Source organism: Pituophis catenifer, unplaced genomic scaffold (genome assembly GCF_029215685.1).
Source record: "Pituophis catenifer annectens isolate HBS135680 unplaced genomic scaffold, rPitCat1.0.hap2 SCAF_6, whole genome shotgun sequence".
In the NCBI taxonomy this organism is placed as follows: domain Eukaryota; kingdom Metazoa; phylum Chordata; class Lepidosauria; order Squamata; family Colubridae; genus Pituophis; species Pituophis catenifer.
This window is the reverse complement of record NW_027256886.1, coordinates 83,370,607-83,385,544: the sequence shown is the minus strand read 5'-3', so window position 1 is coordinate 83,385,544 and position 14,938 is coordinate 83,370,607. Positions and strand designations below refer to the sequence as shown.

The following is a 14,938-nucleotide window of genomic DNA, read 5'->3' as shown; positions in this document are numbered from 1 at the left end:
CAGTATTTATTGTCCAATATTGGAGATTTCTAAGATTGGCTAGATTAGGCTGACGAGGAGCTAGCCTATAAAAAATGCCTTCTGTGTTTTCCACATCTTTTCCATACGTGGAAAAACACTTTTCATCTCTTGATGTATGACTTTTAGAAGTAATATATCGCTCAAATATTCTTCAGTCCCTTTCAGATTAATTGTCTGTTCAGGATATAATCAGGAATAACAAATTGTTGCATCATCTCTTTTGTCGTAAAAACATGTTTGGTTCTATCTCAGAAAGAGGTAATTGTTCTTTTATCCCATTCCTTATATAATTGGTAGGCAGGCAATTTATCTGATTTATTGCCTTTATTTCTGTTTGATAAAGTTCTGGGTTTTGTAGACCTTTCCCTTTTTAACCTCTGATAAATCTATTGGTTCCACATTTTTTTAAAATCCTTTGTTCTAAATTCAAGATTGGATTAAGTTGGTGCTTCAAACAGAGGAATGATTGAGTCTGTCATCTGCATGTCCATAACTTTTGGGTTTGGCTCTGCAGCCAAACAAGACAGACACAGATTTCAACGGATAATTAAAACTGCAGAAAAAACAATGGCTACCAACATGCCTTCCATTGAGGACCTGTATACTGCAAGAGTCAAAAAGAGGGCAGTGCTCGCTTCGGCAGCACACGTACTAAAATTGGAATGATACAGAGAAGATTAGCATGGCGCCTGCGCAAGGATGACACACAAATTCGTGAAGCATTCAATTAAAAAAAAAAAAAGAGGGCTGAGAAAATATCTACAGACACCTCACATCCTGGACATAAATTGTTTCAACTTCTATCCTCAAAACGACCCTGTAGGGCACTGCACACCAGAACAACTAGACACAAGAACAGTTTTTTCCCAAACGCCATCACTCTGCTAAACAAATAATTCCCTCAATTAGTTACTAAGTCTGCATTACTATTAATCTTCTCATCCTTTCTATTACCTATCTCCTCCCACTTATGACTATAACCTTGTTGCTTGTATTTTTACTATTTATATTGTTCTGTTTGTTTCCTAGTACGATTTGATTGCTTATTAATAACCTATGACTATCACTAAGTGTTGTATATTATGATTCTTGATGAATATATTTTTTTCTTTTTTTTTTCCTTTTATGTATGCTGAGAGCATATGCACCAAAGACAAATTCCTTGTGTCTCCAATCACAATTGGCCAATAAAGAATTCTATTCTGTTCTGTTCTGTTCTGTTCTATAGTATTTTCTTCTGTTTTTGCCTGCCTTTCTTTTGATTGGATGTCAAACAGGTAGACAAACTTCTTGTAAAAGCTTTATTATGGTTCCATACAATAAATAAGGGAACCCCAGGTCTAGATTATTTATTTCAAGAAGACTAGTCCAGAAGCTAAATTGATTTGGAAGACACTCTTTAGTTCTTCATGACATTTCAGTTTAGCATCTTGTAATATCTCTATGTTACTAACAGTGAGGACAATTAACCAATAGAATGGCTTGCCTTCAGAAGATATGGGTGCTTCATAACTTAAGAAAAGACTTGTCTGGAATGGCATAGGGCCATGATGGCAAACCTATGGCACGCGTGCCTGAGGTGGCACACATAGCCATATCAGTGGGCACGCCAGCTCAGCTCTGGTGAGCATGCACGTGCCGGCCAGCTGATTTTCGGGCCTTCTGGGCCCACCAGAAGTAGGGAAACAGGCTGTTTCCTGCCTCTGGAGGGCCTGGGATAATGAGGGTGGGGAAGGCCCATTTTTCTTTCTCACCTGGCTCCAGATCCTCTCTATGCATCTCAGGAGGGTGAAAACAGCCTTTCCCACTCCCTAGGAGGCCCTCTGGAGGCCTGAAACAGCCCATTTCCCAAATCTCAGTGGGACAGGAAGTGACGTTTTTTGCTTTCCCCAGCCTCCAGAGAGTCTCTGAAGACTGGGGACAGCAAAAAACGTCACTTCCTGTCCCACCGGGAGTTGGGAAATGGGCCATTTCAGACCTCTGGAGGGTCTCAGAGGGGATGGTGAAGGCTGTTTTTGCCCTCCCCAGATGCACAGAGAAGATCTGGAGCCAGGTGAGAAAGAAAAACAGGCCTACCGGGCCATCACGTGCCAGGAGCGGGGGAGGGGGCTTTGCGCAAATGTGCAGGGAGGGGCGCATAGAATTATGGGTGTGGGCATGTGCGCATGCGTGGGAACCTCCCCCCCCTTCCTGGCACGCGATGGCAAAAAAGTTAGCCATCACTGGCATAAGGTCTCCTGCTTGAGCATAGGGTTAAACCAGAAGACCTCCAAGGTCCCTTCCAACTCTATTCTGTAACTAACTTATCTGTATCTCATTTTTAAAAATTAACTTTGATTTTCAGAGAACAAGGCTTGTAATCCATGTTATTTATACCCAAGTTTTTCTCTGTCTCCAAATTTCTTTGTTTTCTTTTTTTTAAACTTGGTTTTCTTCTCTTGCTGTAATTCTGATTTCAGTACCAGGGACAGCTCCAAATCCATTCCAAGGTGACCCACTGGCTTTGTAATTTGCACATTTGCTGCTCTTTCCTTTGTTTCCAGACATTTCAAGATATGGAACTATTTTTCTTGTTTATGGTGGGTTTTTTTTTTCCATCTCTCTAAATGTAAATTACATGTTTGCTTTTTGCAGTCCTGGGTTTTATTGTTAGATAATTCTTATCTCCATTAAAGAGTTGTTTACTCCTGCATACTAATTTTGAAAAGCATCTTCATGCATTTGGTTTTATCAAACAGCAACAACAACACTTGGGGAATGTTATCAAAAGCTTCTTCATTTCCCTTCAAAGGATGCCTTCTAAGCATAGTTCTTTTAAATATTTCTTAGTTATTCATCACCTGAACTTAAAAGAAATGCTTACATTACTCACATTTCGGTTTTCTTCAGCGCAAATTGAGTTATTTAATGCAGTTCCTTGGCGGCACCTTTTTAATAACTCATAAACTAACTCCTGTGGATATTCTAATTTGTTTTTATTTTTAATGGAGGAAACATGTGGTTCTTTTAAATAAATGTGGCTCTATTCTCTTCACATTTCAACTGCATCATAAACTAAGTAATACAGTTTTGGGTTTGTCTCTCTGGTTTTAGGGTTGTTGGTTTTTTTTTACAGATGCTGGGGGTTTGTTGTTGTTCAATCACTAAGTTGTATCTGGCCTATCATGACCCAATGGACCACAGCATGCCAGGCCCCTATTGTTGTGGCCCCGCCCTCTGAGCCTATCTCATCGGAGGAAGAAGGCTCCGAACATGAGGGAGAGGAGTCAGCCAGGCCTCCATCTCCAGGCCCCTCCCCTCTGGCACTGCCTCAGGTGCCGGCCGAGGAAGGGGAGATTGGCCAGGAGTGAGGTGTCTCTGATGAGGGCAAGGAAGGAGAGCCGTCATTCCTGGATGCACGCCAACGAAGGCGTGATAAACGGTTGCAGCAGTTAAGGAGGCGTGCTAGGGATTATAGCTGAGTCACCGGACCACACCCCAGAGACTATATAAGAGAGGGTGGTGGCTGGTAAAAATCTGTGACGAACAAAAACTAACTCTGGCTAGTCACTTGAACAACGTCTGAAGCTGTCGAAGGGATATTGTTTTGCTGGACTATTTGCAATGCGTATGTAATTTTATGTTATCTGTTGCAGTAAAACTCTTGGCAGACGGTGCTTATATTGTTGCCAAGTTTGAGATAACGACCTGTGTGCGTGCCAAGTACTTTCTTAACCCTCGGCTGGCTGTGTTTGTGTGTGTGTGTAGATGGGGACAGATCACCTATACTGACTCCCGCGGTATGCCCAAATTCATGTTAATTGCATTGATGACATTATTTAACCGTCTAGAACTAAGGAGAAATTCCCTAATGGTGAGAGCAATAAACCAAGGGAACAGCTTGCCTTCAGAAGTTGTGGATGCTCCATCACTGGAGGCTTTCAAGAAGAGACTGTATGGCCTTTTGTCTAAAATGGTATACAGTAGTGGCCAAAATTGTAGAAACCCTTTGGGAAAAGTGGATTTTCTAAAACTAGCTAATAACACCACTTTTTTTTTTGAAGTAGTACCATAAAATTATATATCAATGGAAAGATAATTTAATCAAGAATGTCATGCAATAACTTTTATGAAGGATTTGCTGTTAGAATAGCAGTTACAGTATAAAGAAGAAAAGTGAAACACGTAGAAAAAACGAGATATACAAAAATTATCACCATAGAAAAAATGAGATATACAAAAATTATCATGTCAGTTAATACTTAGTTGGGTAACCTGTAGCATGAATTACGGCCTTACAACGTCTTCCCATGGAATGAACCAAGTCTTTGAGTTCTGCAGCTGTTCTAATGTGAAACCAAGATTGAATGATGGCTTCTATTAACTGGGTTTTATTGCTGGGTCGCTTCTGACGAACAAGTTTCTTTAGTCGGCTCCATAGATTTTCAATTGGGTGAAGGTCTGAGCAGGGATGTCCGTTGTCCCCACTTTTATTTATTCTAACACTAGAAGTCTTGCTAAACACAATACGGGACTCTAATATCTTGAAAGGTATAATGATTAGGCAAGAGGATTACAGAATAAAGGCATTTGCAGATGATCTGGTTGTTACCCTATCACAACCAATGGAATCAATAATCCTGATGAAGGACATTATACATGACTATGGTAAAGTTTCAGGTTTTAGACTGAATCCAAAAAAGACTAAAATGATAGCTAAAAACATGACACAAGATCGTAAACATGAGCTTGAAAGAAGGGCAGGTTTTGAGACTGTACCTAAGGTAAAATATCTAGGAGTTCAGGTTGCAGAATCAAACATGAAATTGTTTCAAAATAACTATGAGGTGTTGTGGCGAGAGGTGCAGAAAGACATGGAGACTTGGAAAAAACTGCAGCTGTCTCTACTTGGAAGAATAGCGGCAGTTAAGATGAACATTTTGCCAAGATTTCTTTTTTTGTTTCAAATGATTCTGGTGCTTAAAAGCGATAAACAATTGAAAGTTTGGCAAACTGGACTCAATAAGTTTGTTTGGAACGAGAAAAAAATGAGAGTGAAATTGAAAATTATGCAAGATGTTCCAGAAAGAGGAGGTCTTAAACTTCCAAACCTACAGTTATATTATGATGCAGCAGCTTTAACTTTAACAAGTGATTGGTTTGGAAGTAAAAAGGCTGGAATATTGAATGCAGAAAGTTTTGATCTTGAATTTGGATGGCATGCTTACTTATTTTATGATGACAAAGTTGATAAAGTATTTAAAAGTCATATACTTAGAGACTCTTTGATGAGAGTTTGGAAGAAGCATCGACTCAAATGGGATTATAAAATACCGCTATGGCTGGATCTTGGTCATACTTTGTGGAATACAAATATAATGTCACTCGGGGGGGTTTTATATAAAGAGGTTCTTTTTACAGATGCGAGCAGATGGCAGCTGAAGACATTGCAGACACTGTTGGACGAAGGGATTAATTTAACTTGGTTACAATATAATCAATTACAATTGAGATGGAAAGAGGACCAAAAAACTGGTATTATGTTGCACGAGGAAGAATTGGTTAGACATATAAGAGAGAAAGGTCCAATGCATATCAAAAGGCTTTATAACGTTTTGCTAGAAAGGGACTCAGAAACTGAATTAGTTAAAGATTGTATGATTAAGTGGGCACAAAATTTTGAAGAACCAGTGATGTTGGAAACATGGGAAAAAATTTGGGTTCAGAATGTTAAATTTACACAGTCGCAGAACCTGAGGGAAAATTTCTATAAAATGTTTTATAGATGGCATTTAGATCCCAAAAAGTTGTCATGTATGTACCCTAATGTCCAGCCAAAATGTTGGAGATGTGAATGTTTGGATGCTACGTATTATCATGTTTGGTGGACCTGTAGGAAAGTTAAGGCTTTTTGGATAAAAATTTGGTGGGTCATGCAGAATGTTTTGAAGAAAAAAATTCAATTTTCTCCACAACTGTTTTTATTGGGTATAGTTAAGGGTTTTACATTGGGTGAAACAAAATTGATATTGTATATGATAACAGCAGCAAGATTGTTGATAGGTAAATACTGGAAGAATGAAGCTTTGCCCACTATCCAGGAATGGACTTTGAAGATGGCCAGTTTTGCAGAGATGGCGAAGATTTCAGCATACTTAAAAGATTGTTCACAAGAGACTTATGAATGGGAATGGAAAAGGTGGATAGAATATGTTCAGAACAAATATCAAACTAGAAAGTATCAAATAGCTTTTATTTGAAAATAATGTATTAGAAATATTTTAATGTAATGAGGTAAAGAGAAAAATTATACAGGGGAGGGAGGGGTTCAAGTTTACATATAAGTGTTATATTAAGGGTTTTTTGTTGTTGTTGTTGTTGTGTTTTCTTTTTACCAGTTATGAGTATATTATAGGGAAGTCTGGGGGGAGGGGAGGGTTAGGGAGGGTTAGGGAGGATGGGAAGTTTGGGAGGGGAGGTGGGGGGGAAAAAGGGGTGAAAATGTAATTGTAAAACTTTTGCAATAAAAAAAAAAGAATGTCATGCAATAACTTTTATGAAGGATTTGCTGTTAGAATAGCAGTTACAGTATAAAGAAGAAAAGTGAAACACGTAGAAAAAACGAGATATACAAAAATTATCACCATAGAAAAAATGAGATATACAAAAATTATCATGTCAGTTAATACTTAGTTGGGTAGCCTTTAGCATGAATTATGGCCTTACAACGTCTTCCCATGGAGTGAACCAAGTCTTTGAGTTCTGCAGCTGTTCTAATGTGAAACCAAGATTGAATGATGGCTTCTATTAACTGGGTTTTATTGCTGGGTCGCTTCTGACGAACAAGTTTCTTTAGTCGGCTCCATAGATTTTCAATTGGGTGAAGGTCTGAGCTATTCCCAGGCCATTCCAGCGGTGGAATAGGATTATCTTGAAACTCCCCAAAAAAAGTGGTGTTATTAGCCATCAAACCTCAAAAATACACTTTTCCCAAAAGGTTTCCACAATTTTGGTAACTACTCTAGGGTCTCCTGCTTGAGTAGACAGTGGAATTAGAAGACCTCCATGGTCCCTTCCAACACTATTGTTCTATGTTCCATGTTCATCATCTGCCATCCCCTTCTCCTTTCACCTTCTATTTTCCCAACATCAGGGTCTTTTCCAAGGAGTCCTCTTCTTCTCACTTGGTGGCCAAAGTATTTGAGCTTCAGCTTCAGGATCTGTCCTTCCAAAGAACAATCAGGGTTGATTTCCTTCAGGATCGACTGATTGGATCTCTTTACACTCTTAAAGGCACTCTTAAGAGTCTTTTCCAACACCGCAATTTGAAAGCATCAATTTTTCAGTGCTCAAGAGAGTTGCAGTGGTCCAACTCTCACAGCCGTACATCACTATTGGGAAAACCATAGTTTTGACTATGTGGACCTTTGTCCGCAAGGTGATCTCTCTGCTATACTCAGGGAGAAAAAAATGCCTTAAAATATATGTAGTCAGCAAGAATTGCGTTCAAGCAATATTGGAAGGAATATAACTTACCACCAGAGGGATTGATTATTCAGAAAATATATGAATGTGCCAAAATGAATGAACTAACTTTAGAATTAAAAGAAAAAGACGGTTCAGAATATTATGCGGTTTGGGGAAAATGGTATAGGTGGATAGGCAACAGAAACAAAAATAGATAATATTCATAAGGAGGTTGAGGACGTATATATATAAATATAATGTATATATTACATGAACTGTTAATCCAAAGTATATAAAAATGACACTGTCTGTTTGATTATGTATTAGAATTATGGAAAAGAAAAACTACAATAAAAATTATTATTAAAAAAAATAAAATATTTATTTTATTAATTTATTTATTAATTTAATTTGTATACCCCCTTCTCCCAGAAGGGACTCAAATAAAATATATGTAGTCCAAAAGAGACAAGGTGGTAGAATTTTATGCCATCTTTCCCATGGGATGAAATTATTTGATCCGACCTTGGTTTCATATCCTAGTTTAAATCAGATTACATTATAGCCAGCCAGTTATTTAATGGTAACCATGATTTGAAAGATACTGGGAAATTTTCCTAATGAAGGAAGGCTTGGAATAGAATACATGGAGACTGTGGTAGGGCTGCTACTGGTTCAGGCGAACCGGTAATTCCAATGATCAGCTGGCCCCACCCACCTGCCCCCACCCTATCCTGTCCTATATTTCCTACTTTCAGGCTCAGCTGATTCGCTTGGTATAGCTGATTTCTGTGCCTCCGCTGTTCCACTTACTGGAGCTGCCTTAGAAGGTAAGCAGCTGAGCTTGAAAATTGCTGTATCTTGAATGCTGCGCGCCAGCGCATTAGGCACACACACACAAAAAAAGTGTGCTCATAGAACCAGTTGTTAAACTGGTTGCAGCCCACCACTGCACAGAGAGGTAAACCCTTGCTTGCACCAGCGGTGAAATCTTCTAAAGTCTGCTACCAGTTCTATGAGTCTGCTACTGAGCGTGTACTTTGCGTGCATGCGCACATGAGGTGTGCCTGTGCAGCGCTAAAAAAGGAAAGTTTTGAAGCCTTCCGAGTCTTCAAAGGTAAGTAGAACAGTGAGGGGGGGGGAAATCCGCTGTGCCCCACGATTTAGATTAGCAGGAAATCCGATGATTTTAGCTAATATAAATTGTACCTCACAGCTGATCATCGCCCAGCTGATCGTCGGAAATACCAGTTCACCCGAACTGGTAGCATTTTTTACTACTGGTTCAGGAGAACCGGTCTGAACCAGTAGCATTTCACCCTTGGTTTGCACAACTACTAGACTGAGGAGGTACTATATCTCCATATAGTACCTCCTCAGTCTAGTAGTCGTGCAAACCAAGGGTGAAATGCTACTGGTTCAGACCGGTTCTCCTGAACCGGTCTAAACATTGTCTTCCATTTTACATCAAAATTAATAGAGAGAAAAAGAAATTGGTCCCTAAATCCAACCTTTCTATAAATGCACCAGTTACTATTTATTTGCTAAATTCAATGTATGAATTCACTGGTAAACTTCTATTTAATATCTATTGGTTGCTATTTATTACCCATAATGCTATTTGTTCCGAGATAAAGCCTGAGGATCCCCTCAAAAGTTTATGCTAGGGAAAGACTTCCAGGTGCAAATTTGATTGAATGCAAATACCCCTGAAATGTGAAGAACTATGATTAGCTTGAACTTTGATTGCTAATATATTCCCTCACCCCGGTTTCCTTCAAAAATGATGAAGAAATCAATCCAGTTTGAATAATTACTTTCCCTTAAAAAAGAAAGAAAGGGTCTCTACTGAATACCACTTAAATGATTCCCCCCCCCTTGCTTAGCATAATATGTTTATCGATGTTGGCATCTACTTTTGAATAGCCAATTCATTATTTCCTTGGCATCCTATGACTGGCACAGTGACAATGTTCATTTTGTGAACTTCTGCTCTTTCTTTCTGATATTATCCTTCTACTGTAACCTTTTCTTATCCTGCATTTAAAGCCGGTATGACCGATGAGAAGAAAAGCGTAACATTTAAAATGTCATTTAGGAAATTCGTGAAAAGAGAATTGCTCGGCCATATTCTGCATCATTCAAAGTACCAAAATATAGGAAAATCCTTATAGTGTGCATGTTTGAATGACAAATGTAGGTTTCTCCTATGATGGAGGGGGATCCTAACCCCAAACCCTCCCCCCCAACAACTGGAAAACAATACAAACCATCATTCTATCAGTGGAACGGCTTGCCTTCAGAAGTTTTGGTGCTCCATTACTGGAGGTTTTCAAGGAGAGATTGGACCGGTGGTGGGTTTCACTTACCTTTGCTACCGGTTCGCTCATGTGCGCTTGCTTTGCTCGTGCATGTGCCATTTCTGCACATGCGCGAATGTGCATGATGATGTCTGGGCAGGTGGGTGGAGCTTCCTGCCGCCGCTACTACTGGTTCACTCGAACTGGGGTGAACCGGTAGCAATCCACCACTGGATTGGACAACCATTTGTCTGGAATGATATAAGGTCTCCTGCTTGTGCAGGGCATTGGATTAGAAAATCCCCAAAGTCCCTTCCAACTTGGTTATTCTGTTATTTCTCAATGCTAGTGTCATTAAGTGTTGTACCTTATGATTCTTGACGAATGTATCTTTTCTTTTATGTACTCCGAGAGCGTATGCACCAAGACAAATTCCTTGTGTGTCCAATCACACTTGGCCAATAAAGAATTCCATTCCATTCCATTCCATTCCATTCCATTCCATTCCATTCCATTCCATTCCACTCCACTCCACTCCACTCCACTCCATTCCACTCCACTCCACTCTACTCTACTCTACTCTACTCTATTCGCTCTTGCATGCAAATAACCCTCACCACATCTTGTGAAGCAAAGAATCACCACTTCTGCGTCCTTCACTTCTTTGCAGGAATTGTTGAGCTGTAGTTGCTGGTGATGATTATGATTTTGTGGTTGCAGTGTGACATCCACACCCTGAAGACCTTATTACTCTTTGAGTAGGATTGTGCTTGGCATTGCCCCATGAGTTCACTCTTAGCTTTTCCCCAACCTTCCTCCTGATTGAGGCATCTTCTAGATATTGGATCATGAAAGAGAATTGATGTGACTAGCTCAAGGCTGTGGAGCTGATTTGGGAGAATTTATGCAGGAATTGTTGGGTGATTCTTTCCACGGGGTTAGCCAAAGCTTCAATCTGCCTGCACCCAAGATGTTTTTTGATTTACGAATTAAAATATTTCAGAGTAGAATTTTTGAGGCCAGATCACAGCAGTGCACAGTTTCTGGATAGCTTATTTGACTTGAGTTACATCTTGTATAGCTCTGGAGATGTTTCAATATTGATTTTGGAAGCTAGCACAGCGTGGAATTAGAGTAAGAGAAAGGAAAACATAACAACAGGACCGAGCAAACTAATGTAGAGCTTAAAAATCACCTGTTCATTTACTGTAAGTAAATCTGTATTTCATTATTGATTTCCTCATGAGCTCCGTTTTATTTATTTTATTTATTTATTTGTTTCAATTTGTATACCACCCTTCTCCAACAGGACTCAGAGCAGTGAACAGCCAGAATAAAAACAGAACATGGCGCTCCCATGTAACACCGCTCCTGCGCGAGCTGCACTGGCTCCCGATGGTCTTCCGGGTGCGCTTCAAGGTGTTGGTTATCACCTTTAAAGCACTCCATGGCATCGGGCCTAGCTATCTTCGACACCGCCTGCTGCTACCAACGACCTCCCATCGTCCCGTGCGCTCCCACAGAGAGGGCCTCCTCAGGGTGCCATCAGCCAAACAATGTAGGCTGGTGTCCCCCAGGGGGAGAGCCTTCTCTGTGGGGGCACCTACCCTCTGGAATCAGCTGCCCCCAGAGATAAGGAGAATCCAAGACTTCAGTGTCTTCCGCCGTGCCCTTAAAACCCACTTTTTCCAGCAAGCCGGGCTGGCTTAGGAAGAAATTTTTTAAAAAAATTAAATGTTTAATTGGTTTGTGGTTTTTTAAATTTTGGGCCAAATTCATATAGATTTTAATTGTTTTTAATATTTGTATTTCATGTTTTTAATTCTGGCTGTGCACCGCCCTGAGTCCTCAGGGAGAAGGGCGGTATATAAATTGAAAATAAATAAATAAAAAATAAATAAATAAACATACAAAATTTAAAAACAATTTAAAATAATTAAATATTTTTGGCCGCATTTTAAAACAAACCCAATTTAAAATCAATTAAATTTAACCCAAAACTGTGGGATCAAGCCAGTTTTAACTGGCAGAGGCACTGAGGGCCGGTCCTTTGCTGTTTCCAGGACACGCCCGCAAGCCAAATCTAAGCACCCTGTGAGCCAGATATGGCCACCAGGCTTTCAGTTTGACACTTTTGAACTTATAGAAATAGTAGACTGGTTTGATTTTGGTAATAGCACCGGCAATCCAGGTTGAGGTGTTTGGGACTGCCAAAGTGTTTTTGTTTTTGTTTTTTGCTTTAATTTATATGCCGCCCTTCTCCGGAGACTCAGGGCGGCTTACAATGCGTTAAACAATAGCCTTCATCCTTTTGTATATTTATACAAAGTCAGCTTATTGCCTCCACAATCTGGGTCCTCATTTCACCTACCTTTGAAAGGATGGAAGGCTGAGTCAACCTTGAGCCTGGTGAGATTTGAACTTGCAGTAATTGCAGGCAGCTTATGTTAATAACACTGTACTACAGGCTCTTATAAACTGTCCGGTCTCAGTCCAATTTGTAGGAGAAAGAGAGATACTCCTTGTGCACCACTGGGCAAGGCTGTGGAGAAAGCGAGCAATCCAAGATGTTTTCCTGACTTTCTCCGTAGATTTGGAGTGTGACCTTAAAAACCACTTTCAAGTATTATTTGTGTGTGTGTGTGTGTGTGTGTGTGTGTGTGTGTGTGTGTGTGTGTGTGTTGGAGCCGAGTCCAGCATTGCTGTTTTCTCTATTCCTTCAAAATTAACATTTACCAAGGCAACGGCGAGCCCACTCAGCAAGAAGCTGGCTTGTTTGGCAGACTGTAGCTCATCAGAAGTATTTGTGCCTGTCACCTAAAGCCATGAATCACCTAGCAACAAGCGTATTAGACACCTTTTGCAAATCCTGCAAAAGAGGTAAAGCCTCCGCCCCCCCCTACTGCTATTGGAAGAGGGCCATTTTTACTATTTGCAGGGGAAAAAAATCACTCTTTGTTTTAAAGCCACTGCCTGCCTGCCTTTCTCTTCTTTCTTTCTTTCTTTCTTTCTTTCTTTCTTTCTTTCTTTCTTTCTTTCTTTCTTTCTTTCTTTCTTTCTTCTTTCTTTCTTTCTTTCTTTCTTTCTTTCTTTCTTTCTTTCTTTCTTTCCTTCCTTCCTTCCTTCCTTCCTTCCTTCCTTCCTTCCTTCCCCCTCTCTCTTACTTCTCCTCCTCCTCTTCCTCCTCCACCACTTTCCCCTCCTCTTTCTCCTCTTTCTCCTCCTCCCCCCTCTTCCTCCTCCCCTTTGAAGGTCTTCTCTTCTTGATTACTTCCCGTCCATTGTTTCTTGTCCTGCCCTCTGGTGCTTTGGAAAATAGATTGACCCCCTCTTCTTGGGGGCAGCTCCTCAAATACTGGAACACTGCTATCATGTCACTCCTAGTCTTTCTTTTCTCTAGACTAGACATGCCCAATTCCCGCAACTGTTTTTCATGTTTTAGTCTCCTTTAATCATTTTAGTTGCTCTTCTCTGCACTTTTTCCAAAGTCACAACATTTCTTTTGTGTAATGTTGTGACCAAAACTGGATGCAGTATTCGAAGTGTGGCCTTACTAAGGATTTATGAAGTGGTACTAATACTTCACATGATTTTGATTCTATGCCTCTGTTTACACAACTAAGGATGGTATTAGCTTTTTTGGTTGCTGTTGCACATGGCTGGCTCATGTTTAAGGGATTGTCCACTAGGACCCCAAGGTGACAACTCGAAAGCCATCAACTGCCAAGGTTGTAATGAATAAAACTGTGAGAATCAGGAACCTTCGAATTGGTCACACAGTCTGGATTCAAGAAGTGGAACCTATCCAAGTTGAAATGACATATCTGTTTAAACATGTCTGACATGCATTGTTGACATGAATGTGTAAATCCCACTGATTCCATTTCAAAGTTGCCTTTGATCTGGGAAAACCGATTGCCTGTGCATCACTCCATTGAATTGAATCAATGTCCTAAGGATTTACACAGACATAGTAATTAATATATAGAAGTGAAGGACTGGTCACCGCTTCCATGCACACCATTATCTGTCTTAGGAGAGCCGCAATCTATATATATAAAAGCCAAATACCACTCACTCATCACAAAATCTCCAGAATGGTAAAGTCTACAAACTTGAAATTCGGCACATATGTTCCTCTTGGCTTCTAGGTGCTCGCTAAGAAAGGATTTTTCAAAATGACCATCAGATCATTAGTATTTCATATACAGTATTATATTCACACGCTCTGATGCTAAGGAGTTAGATGTTCTACTACCCCTCCCCACCTGAAAGAAACTCTGTCCCAACTGCCAGTTGTCTTATATTAACACATTCTGATGCTATCCCTTCACTAAACCAGGCGTGGCATGGCCAGCATGTGACTCATCCAGCCTGCGGGCTGGGACATTGTACTCCCCTACCCCTCTGTTTCAACTGCCAGTTGCCTTATATTAGCACGCTCTGATACTACGGAGTTACACATTCTACATTAAGTTTCAGGCTTTAAGTGTCAATTTATCACACCCAAACACATAGTTTCAAGCAAAACACAGATGTCCAGCTAGTACCCAAATAAAGCATTAGCCTTAGGTTCAGCAATGAGAAATTTGAGAGAGGTAGTGAATTGGGCTTGTTTGCTTCTTCTGGCTGCTTCTCCTCAGATAGCAATAGCAATAGCACTTAGACTTATATACCGCTTTACAGTGTTTTACAGCCCTCTCTAAGCGGTTTACAGAGTCAGCATATTGCCCCCAATAACTTGGGTCCTCATTTCACCGACCTCGGAAGGATGGAAGACTGAGTCAACCTTGAGCCTGGTAAGATTTGAACTGCTAAATTGCAGTCAGCAGCAGACAGCAGAAGTAGCCTGCAGTACTGCACTCTAACCACTGTGCCACCACGGCTCATATAATCTATATAGATTATAGCCAACACACATTTCTAATGGCTGAAGATGATTGTGTAGCAAATTAGTAAACTTAAAAGGAAATATATATATATATATATATATATATATATATATATATATATATATATATATATATATATATATATATATATATATATATATATAGGATTGTTGCTAATTTGTTAAAATTTAATTTTGTCTTTTCAGAATCTTTAAGTTCTGAAACAGGAACCTTTAAATGAATTACAACAATGCATTTTGTGAAAATGTCTAATCCATC

At 39.9% G+C, this 14,938-nt stretch overlaps 1 non-coding gene across 1 annotated transcript; it reads left to right on the top strand.

Annotated features, from left to right (window-relative positions):
- The first annotated feature begins 648 nt into the window (after positions 1 to 648).
- Positions 649 to 755, top strand: LOC139318895 (U6 spliceosomal RNA). The gene has a single exon (XR_011600546.1). It is a non-coding gene; the product is annotated as a U6 spliceosomal RNA (small nuclear RNA).
- The last annotated feature ends 14,183 nt before the right edge of the window (positions 756 to 14,938 follow it).